General features: G+C 44.1%; 1 non-coding gene across 1 annotated transcript in view; it reads left to right on the forward strand.

Moving 5' to 3' along the window:
• The window catches only part of LOC103352183 (uncharacterized), a 36,954-nt gene extending 27,819 nt beyond the window's left edge, over nucleotides 1–9,135 (forward strand). Inside the window, exons 3-4 of the transcript XR_011381698.2 lie at nucleotides 8,244–8,330; nucleotides 8,998–9,135. This is a non-coding gene — a transcript (uncharacterized LOC103352183). The remainder of the gene's footprint in view (nucleotides 1–8,243; nucleotides 8,331–8,997) is intronic.
• Nucleotides 9,136–9,411: the final 276 nt, after the last annotated feature.

The following is a 9,411-nucleotide window of genomic DNA, read 5'->3' on the forward strand; positions in this document are numbered from 1 at the left end:
ACTCTACCATTTGGGGCAAGTCAGCTTGAGCATGTCCCAAATTATACATCTCTTCCCTCTCTTATCCCCACTCTTATGTTTAACAGGGATCACATTTCAGTTAAATTTCAACACTTAAGAATAACTGTGTATTAATTACAGAATTAAACCAGTCATATTAAGTAGAACAGACAAAAAAAAAAAAACTACCAAGAGGGATAATGTATTAAGTTGTTCATTAACAGTCAGGGCTATGCTGAATAAGTCACCGTTTCTCATAGTGTCGATTTCACTTCAACAGGTTTCCTTTTTGGTGTTCAGTCAGTTGTCACCGATCAGGGAGAACATATGGTATTTGTCCCTTTGGGACTGGCTTATTTCACTCAGCATGATGTATTCCAGATTCCTCCATTTTGTTGCAAATGACTGGATTTCGTTGTTTCTTACTGCGGTATAGTATTCTAAAGAGTACATATCCCATAATTTCTTTATTGCAGAGGTAAGTAAGGCAGCAATGGATCAGGCAAAGTAAGTTTGCTGCCCCCTAAAGCCCCAGATAGTAACTTTTAGATGTTAGTGACTTGTTCCACCCTACAATCAGGTTACATAGTTAGTTGGCCATTCTGTGCAACAAGAGGACCATTGTACTCACAAAGGAGCAGATGGCAACACTGCCATCCTAAGTTACACTAGAGGCTTTCATTTGACTGCCTTCCAAGTAGCAGGAACCATGAGAGGAAGCAGACTGTGGCCTTCTCCTTGCTTGTAGATTGGACTGGCATGCAGAAACTAGGAAAATATACAGACAAGCTCAGCCAAGGCCTAAGTGGACTGCCGAACATTGGTAGAAGCAAAAATGTGAGGAAGAGCAGATTAGGCTAAGGCCGGAGTGACAAAGCCTCAGGTGAACACAGGAGGGTCCAGGGGGAGGAAGAGGCAGATGACAGACAGTAGCTCCTGTCCTAGGTGGTTTTCCTGGATTAATACTGGAGACAATGTGGCCTCTAATCACAAAGACTCAGTTGTAGCCCATAAACTTCCTCTAGCAGTTCAAGGGCTGGAATATCGGTGATCTTACAAGAGGCAGCCCTTAAAGTATCATGAGTCTCAAATTGGCCAGATTTTGAGGGAAAATATAATCTCATTTTGAAGGATAGACTTCTTCCCAAAGGGAAAGAAAAAACTCTGCTATTGTACATCATGATAATTCAAACTGTAACTTTGTTCTCATTTAAATTAAAAGACAAACTATAACACTTTGACATTTGTATTATACACACCTCAGGCTCAGTGCATTGGGAACATTTTATAGGAAGTTAACATTAGGGTTTTCAAGTATTTTCCTAGTTGCTGGGTATTAGAAATTTTAGCTATATGTGAAAATTTCAACAGTTTTTGCTGTCTTTTTTTTTTTTTTTTTTGACAGGCAGAGTGGACAGTGAGAGAGAGACAGAGAGAAAGGTCTTCCTTTTGCTGTTGGTTCACCCTCCAATGGCCGCCGCGGCCGGCGCGCTGCGGCCGGTGCACTGCGCTGATCCGATGGCAGGAGCCAGGTACTTATCCTGGTCTCCCATGGGGTGCAGGGTCCAAGTACTTGGGCCATCCTCCACTGCACTCCAGGGCCACAGCAGAGAGATGGCCTGGAAGTTTTTAAAACAGGAATGGTTTAGACAAGAATGAAAGCTCCTAAATTTTTAAATCTAATGCTAGTTTGACTTTTCTGCTTCACTTATGGGATAAAGAAGAAACTGGTATCTGTAACTTCAGAATGAGGGGAAGAATGTCTCATCAGAGGAAAATGTTGCTCATTTAAATACAGATATATTTTGTCTTTGAATCTTGACTTTGTTTCACTTCTTTGTTCTTGGTAAAAGGGCCAAGAACCCACCAATAGATATGAGGTACATAGAGACAGAAACCCCTGGGGCATGTTACAGTAGGATTACCTCCATCTTCACTCATGGTGGCCCATATACAGAAGTGCAGAACAGGTGCAGAGCATTGATATTCTGCCTTGCCATCAAAAGTAATATGTTTGTAAATGCTACATATAATCTTGGTTGCATCACCTAAGGTACTAATGAAATACTGCACATAGTTTCTATGTTGAGAAGGAAGAGGTCCATTTTTATTTCATACGTGTGCATACATATTTGCACACATATGCCAGAGTCATTTCTCTAATGGAATTCACAGTAAAATATGCTCACTAGGAGCATATCTGATACCAAGGTTTGCTCACCCAGCAGTGTGGTAGGTAGTACCCAGAAGAATGATTGGATATTTCTGAATGGCCAGTGTAGTTAGTTCATGTGTGTGCATTTGAGGCCCAGTGATACCATTTTTTTTTTGACAGGCAGAGTGGACAGTGAGAGAGAGAGAGAGACAGAAAGGTCTTCCTTTTGCCTTTGGTTCACCCTCCAATGGCCGCTGTGGCTGGCGTGCTGTGGCCAGCGCACCATGCTGATCCAATGGCAGGAGCCAGGTACTTATCCTGGTCTCCCATGGGGTGCAGGGCCCAAGCACTTGGGCCATCCTCCACTGCACTCCCTGGCCACAGCAGAGAGCTGGCCTGGAAGAGGGGCAACCGGGACAGAATCCAGCACCCTGACCGGGACTAGAACCCGGTGTGCCGGCACCGCAAGGTGAAGGATTAGCCTAGTGAGCCGCAGCACCGGCCAGTGATATAATTTAAACAATGCTTTAAACAAAGATACTGGAAGATTGTTCTTGGTATTCAGTTGTTAACTTGAAAAATGTGCCCATGAGAATTACACTGCAGTTTGTCATCATGGGCATTTCAGCTGTGAGGACAGCAAAAATATGGGCTTATTGATTTGCACAGAAACATCTCACTTGATGATCTAGTGTAAATTTTACAATATATTGAACCTTTAAGTTTCATCACCAGGTTGTTATCTCTAAAATGACCTTTGTGCTCCTACAGGTCTGTTTCTATAAACAGAGGAACCACATATCTTAATATTTTCACTTCCTTACAACTTCACCAAGAAGGAGACAGCAGGCACTTTGCATGTCCCATTGGTCTCCAAAGTATGTACTGGCAGTCTTCCCTTTCCAAGTAGTGCAGACACAGAGGGAGAGGCAGCGAGGTCTAACATCTGCTGGTTCACTCTCCAAATGGCCCCAACAGCCACAGCTGTGCCAGTCTGAAGCCAGGAGCCAGAAATTTCTTCTGAGTCTCTCATGTGGGTGCAGGACCCCAAGCACTTGAGCCATCTCCACTGCATTCCCAAGCCATCATCAGAGGGCTGGGTCAGAAGTGGAGTAGCCAGGACTCAAACCAGCAGCCATATAGGTTGCTGGCACTATAGGCAGAGGCTTAACATACTATGCCACAGCTCCAGCCCCTGATGAGTTATTTTCTAGAAACAGCTTTATATAGTGATTAGAACTGCAGTATCAACTTGGGCAAATATTACAGGTATCCTTAAAAAGTAGAGTTTAAATAAGCACATCACTTATGTATGTCTTTTACATGATCTGTACCTACTGATTAGTATGCTTGTGTTTCTGGGGTCTTTTCCAACAAGTCTTCCCTATATCAATGTCTTGAGATTTTCTCCAGTGTTCTCCTCTTAATTTGATGGCATCAGGGCATAGATTGAGATCTTTGATGCTTTTTTGAGTTGATTTTTGTGCAAGGTGTAAGGTAGAGTATAAAAGGTTCTATAGTTATTCATTAGGTCCATTTGGTCTGTTGTGTCAATTAACTCTGCTGTATCCTTGTTGATTTTCTGTCTAGTTCATCTTCCATTGCTGAAAGTGGGGGTATGGAGGTTCCCTGTTATTATTGGATTCTATGTCTCCCTTTAGATCCACTAACATTTCTTTCAAATAACCAGGTGCTCTGTAATTGGTTGCATATACATTTATTATAGTTACCTCTTCCTGTTGAAATGATCCCTTAATCATTACATAGTGCCCTTCTTTGTTTCTTTGAACAGTTTTTGTGTTAAAGTCTATTTTGTCTGATATTAGGATGGTTACACCGGCCCTGTTTTGTTATTCATTCACATAGATTTTTTCCATCCTTTCACTTTTAGTCTATGTATATTTATTGGTGAGGTGTCTTTTATGAGCAGCAAATAGATGAGCCTTGTATTTTAATCCATTCAGCCAGTGTGTATCTTTTAATTGGGGATTGATTAAATGTCAGGCATTTACATTCAAGGTTACTATTAAGATTTGAGAACTGCCCTGCCATTTTTCTGTAAATATTGCTATTGTTTGCTTTGGATTTTCTTTGTGCTTTTCCTGGAAGATTTTCTGCCTTCACATTTGTTCATGATGATGGCTGTCTTCCTGTGTTTCTGTTTGTGGCACATCCTTAAGCATCATTTTGTAAGGCTGGAATAATGGTGACAAATTCTTTCAATTTCTGTTTTTTATGGAAGGCCTTTATTTTATCCTGATTCTTAAATGGGAGCTTTACAGTGTACAGTATTCTGGGTTGACAAGTTTTTATTCTTTAAGACTTGGATTGTGTCTCTCCATTCTCTCCTAGCCAGTAGGGTTTCTGATGAGATGTCAGTTGTGAGTCTCATTGGAGATCCTCTGAAAGTAATCTGAGATTTCTTTCTTGCACATTTTGGGATCTTTCCTTTAGGTTTTACTCTTGAAAGTTTTACTACAGTGTGTTGTGGTGAAAATCTTTTCTAGTCATGTCTAATAGGAGTAGTATGTGCTTCGTATACTTGGACATCTCTTTCTTTCTCCAAATTGGGAAAGTTTTCTGTAATTACTTCACCGAATAAGCCTTTTAATCCATTCTCTCTTTCCACACCCTCAGGATCTTCTAAGATTTGTATGTTGGGTCATTTGATGATATCCCATCATTCTCCAAGACTTTTTGTTTTTCTAATTTCTTTTGTCTCTTTTGTCAGTCTGAGAAATTTCCAATTATTTGTCTTCTAGCTTGGATAGTCTTTGCCTCACCAAGTCTGTTGATCAGGCTATACACTGTATTTTTTTATTTGACACATTGACTTCTTCATTTCTAATATTTCAGTTTGATCTCTCTTCAAAATCTCAATATCATGGGAGATTTTTTTCTTCTGTGTCATGTATGGATTCCTTTAACTCATGAGTTTGCTTCTCATTGCTTCTGATTAATTCTGTGATTAATCTTTTGAATTTAATTGTCAGGCATCTCATGAGTCTCTTTGTCTTCACGTTCTAATATTGAAGTGCTGTTGTGTTCCTTTGGGGGAATCAAGTTGTGTTTATTCTTGTTCCTTGAGTTCCTGCATATGTTTTGAGGCACCTGTGGAATTACACAGTTTTCTCTTCTGATGGATTTTGTCTTTAAACAATGCCTCTGTGGCCTAGTTGAGTGTCTGGTCCTTCAGTAAATACCTAGTGGCATATTTTGGGTGGGGTTAGAAAACTCTCAGTGCACAAAGGATGGCAAGAGTTCAGTGGAGTGCAGTAGATCTCATCTTTTCAGCAGGAAGGAGGGTATGATCACCCCTGTTGGCGTAATCATATCCTCACCTCCTCTCTTCCAAGGTGGTCATGCCCCGGGATAGCCCGGTGGGTGCAATACTCGCCTGCATGGCCACATGAACTACATAAAGGATCTGTGCAGTCCTCATGTGAACACGAACCCCACTCCCAGTCAGGGAGCTCTGAGCCCTTGGCACCAAACTCAGTGATTGCCCCGAGACCCAGTTATAGTCTGTGCCCTATAACATGTAGTCACATGTCTCCCACACAGTCTCTGCACACAAGTCTCCCATGATCACGGGTGCAGAGGGTCCACTCCACCCTGCTAGCCTGTCCTGTGCATGGAGTGGAAGGGATACTCCCAGAGCCAGCAGCCTGTGGGTGCTCCAGCTTGGCACTTCGAGCCCTGACCTGTAGGTTGAGAGTCTGGGGACACCTCACAGTCCCACGTGAGTTCGCAGCCCCCTATCTGTCCTCCCAGCTAGACTGAAAGTCAATGCAAATATGGATTTTTCCATCAGGTAAAATCCCTGGATCACATGTATGTACAAGAGCCAACACAGCCATTACTCCTTTGAAAATGGCATCTTCTCCCTGCGTGTTGCTTGGCACACACAAGAACCACAACAGCCACAGCTGATTTCAGAATAGTGGCTTATCCCCATCCATTGCTGGGTGAGTGCACCCAAGCTGCCACAGCCACTACTTCTGTCAACATGGTGCCCACACCCAAGCTGGTTGCAGGCGCCACTGTTGGGGTTGTGGGGAGAGAAATGCACCCATTGTTGCTGTGTTAGGTGGGCACACTGTCCCTCTTTGAGCTCCAAGCCACATTCACACCAGGCTGTCCCTCCAGGTGTATCACCTATGGTACAGGTTCCCGCAGTCTGCTCTCATCCCACTCTGCAAAGCTATGACTTCCTCCAGCTCTTAGCAGCAGGAGTTGTGTGTTGGGTGCATCTGCACCTTCCACATGGATCCATGGCATGCCTCTTCCTTCTGTAGAATTTCCCCTGCAGATTTCTCTCCAACTCTTCTCCTGGGAATGCCCTTTCTCCACTTTTTTGCTATTGTTTTCTCCTAGCCTAAAGCAGTATGTCCTTTCCCTATTCCACCATCTTAAAGATCTCAAATAATTGAGTAATTTTTTTTAGAAAAACCACGATGAGAGTTCATGTTATTCCAATTGGAATGATTATTATCAAAACCACAATAAGCATGGGAATAGCAGAGGAGGAGGAAGGGTGGGGTGCAGGTGGGAAGGATCACTGTTTCCCAATTTGTGTATATGAAATGCATGTAGTGTGTATACTTCAGTCCTTCTGGTCACGGGAGCTGCCTGGCTCATGCTGGATGGGGGATGTCTCCTTGCTGGCACCTGACAGTGTGGCTCTGGTGTCCAGGAGGACAAGGGTGACCCAGCCCCTGATCTGAGGTCCCCTTTCATGCCACAAAGCTTGTCCCTGAGGAGCTCCATCAGCAAGATCATCTTGGAGACAGGCAGCGAGACCCTGGGGGATGAGTGGCAGTCTGTCTCAGTCAGAGATCACCTCTACTTGCTACTCCATCATGGAGTCACTGTCCAGGAGGGACAGCCCATCCCAGAGAGTAGAGACCTCAAGGGAACCTAAAGGTCGATGCTGGGCAAGAGCCTGGGAGGCTGTCAGAGAAGACGCTGCACCTGTCCATGCTCAGGAAGCAGCAGGAGAACCTACAGAAGAAGGCTGACAGGGCTGCCCTGGAGGAGGAGGTGCAGAGACAGAGGCACCACCATCAGAGGCTGCAGGCTGAGTCAGAGAGCACAGCAACTGCCTGCTCCTGGCCGCCAAGCAGCCAGGCTCCCCCATGACCAAGTGGCCGGAGGCAGCCATGGACCTGCATGGGCCTCGCCAGCCCTGGGCCCTCCTCAGGAATCACTCTCTGTGCTGAACTGCATCTCAGCAGCGTTCCCACTCCCTGGCCTCTTGTTTGGTGGCAAAGTTGCTGCACTCATCCCAGTTTGTAAATATTCTGTGTAGAAGAGGGAACTTCAGGGAGTAAAGGAAGCCACTGCCAAACACACACACACACACACACACACCACCACCACCACCACCACCACCACCAGAGGTCAACCAACATGGGGTTACCCATCTCGGGTAGTGGACTCAACAGTGCACACACACTCAGGTGCGTGTGCCAAGTATGCCTAGAAACTAATGTGTACCTTCCTACCACTTATGGCACTAGGTTTCTGGGCCCCAAGAAGAGGAAATACAGAGACACTAGGGCTGCAAATTATGCTGCAGAAAAGTTGTGCTCTGAGCATTTCAGGCATGGGAAGCCAAGACACTGTGGCAAAAAATGAGATACATGAAGGATCCCTGTGAGGGAGATCCCAGTGGAAAGAAGGGGCCATCAAAGAAGGAGGTACCTTTCCCTGATGGGAGGAGAGAACTTCCACTTTGATTATGGCCTTGTCTAACTAAGGTCAGACTTTGAGAACTCAAGAGGTTTCCATTGCCTTGGCAGCTCATGACAAGAGCCTCAGGTGATCACTGACATCATAAATAAGAGTGCCAAATGTTCATTCAAAAGCAGGAGTCCCTGTGCACTTACTCCCCATGAAGGACCTCTGTCCTTAATGAGTTGTGCTATGAGAATTAACTGTAAATGTAATTCAAACAGGTCTTTATACTTTGTGTGTCTGTGTGGATGCAAACTGTTGAAATCTTTACTTAGTATAGAATTGATCTGGTGTCTCAGCTACCACCTGACTCTGCTGGCTTTCATAGACTTGTCTTTTCCAATCTTAGAAGTTTGGTGTCTTCTGCTTTTGAAATGCTTTGGCTCAGCTTCCACAACAGACCTGAGTGTGAAGGATCGAATTGCAGCCAAGCCAGGTAGGGATTCCTTCATTGATTTTGTAATCTATAGGCTATTGCTGTCCCCCCGGCTGGGATATATACAGCTTTCCTTTCTAATCTCTAGCATGTGCTTCTCCCTTGAACTTGCCTTTGTCTCCCCCTGCTCTGTGACAGTGAATGCCACATTTCTTGGCTCTGCCATGTGGCAGGGGAAAAAGGAGGTGGAAGTGCTGCTCATGGCTTAGCTGAAAGTTCCAGCAGGGCCTGACTCCTCTCCCCCAATAGCCAGATACCCTGAGCTTGCCCTTGTGCTTGACCTCCAGTCAGTAGGCCAAGGCCACGGACAAGGCCTTTTCTGGTATGTCCTGTACCATTAAACTATGACTCTTTACTAAACCCTGCAGCAAATCAAACCTGTTGATATCCCTCTTGAAAACCACTGGAATGGTTTGCACAATGCTACTGACTTAGCACAGAACCTGAGAGGGTGGTTATTCAGTGGGACTTTCTTTTCTTTTGTTCAGACCTGGGGAGTTCAAAAAGTATAGTTGAAGGAATACAATGACATTTGTTGTGCTAGATTCATAAGCAATAAATACACATTTTTGTTGGCCCATGGGGCATAGCTGTAGTTGTCCATTCATGTGTGTGTGCATATACATGTATGTATGTTTATTGGAGATGTTGCTTTTTTTAAACTTAGGTACATTGATACAACATGGCTGCCCTGGACATGATCTATTGCATTCAAGTTGCTTGAACACATCAGAAGTCCCATTGTTAAGGTTGATTGATTGAAATTTATATGTTACCATGAATAAAAATTGTTTTTATGTTGAACATCATGGGCCTGATTTGGTAAATTGCTCAGTTTTGTAGCTGTGCAGGGCAGCATGTGAGCAGGAGTCATTCATCATCATACACAAACACACTTTGTTATATTTGGGCATAACCACCGGCTTTCCTCTTTTAAGAAAATGGCCAGAGCTGGAGCAAGCCACAGCCAGGCACTCAAAACTCATCCCAGGTCTCCATGTGTTTGCCAACTACATAACCAGTTGGTGCTGAGTATGTGCTACAGTCTTCATTAAGGTTATATAAAAGTAATACTATCAAC

This window comes from Oryctolagus cuniculus, chromosome 13 (assembly GCF_051225735.1).
Source record: "Oryctolagus cuniculus isolate XC-2025 breed Fujian yellow rabbit chromosome 13, ASM5122573v1, whole genome shotgun sequence".
NCBI classification, from domain to species: Eukaryota; Metazoa; Chordata; class Mammalia; order Lagomorpha; family Leporidae; genus Oryctolagus; species Oryctolagus cuniculus.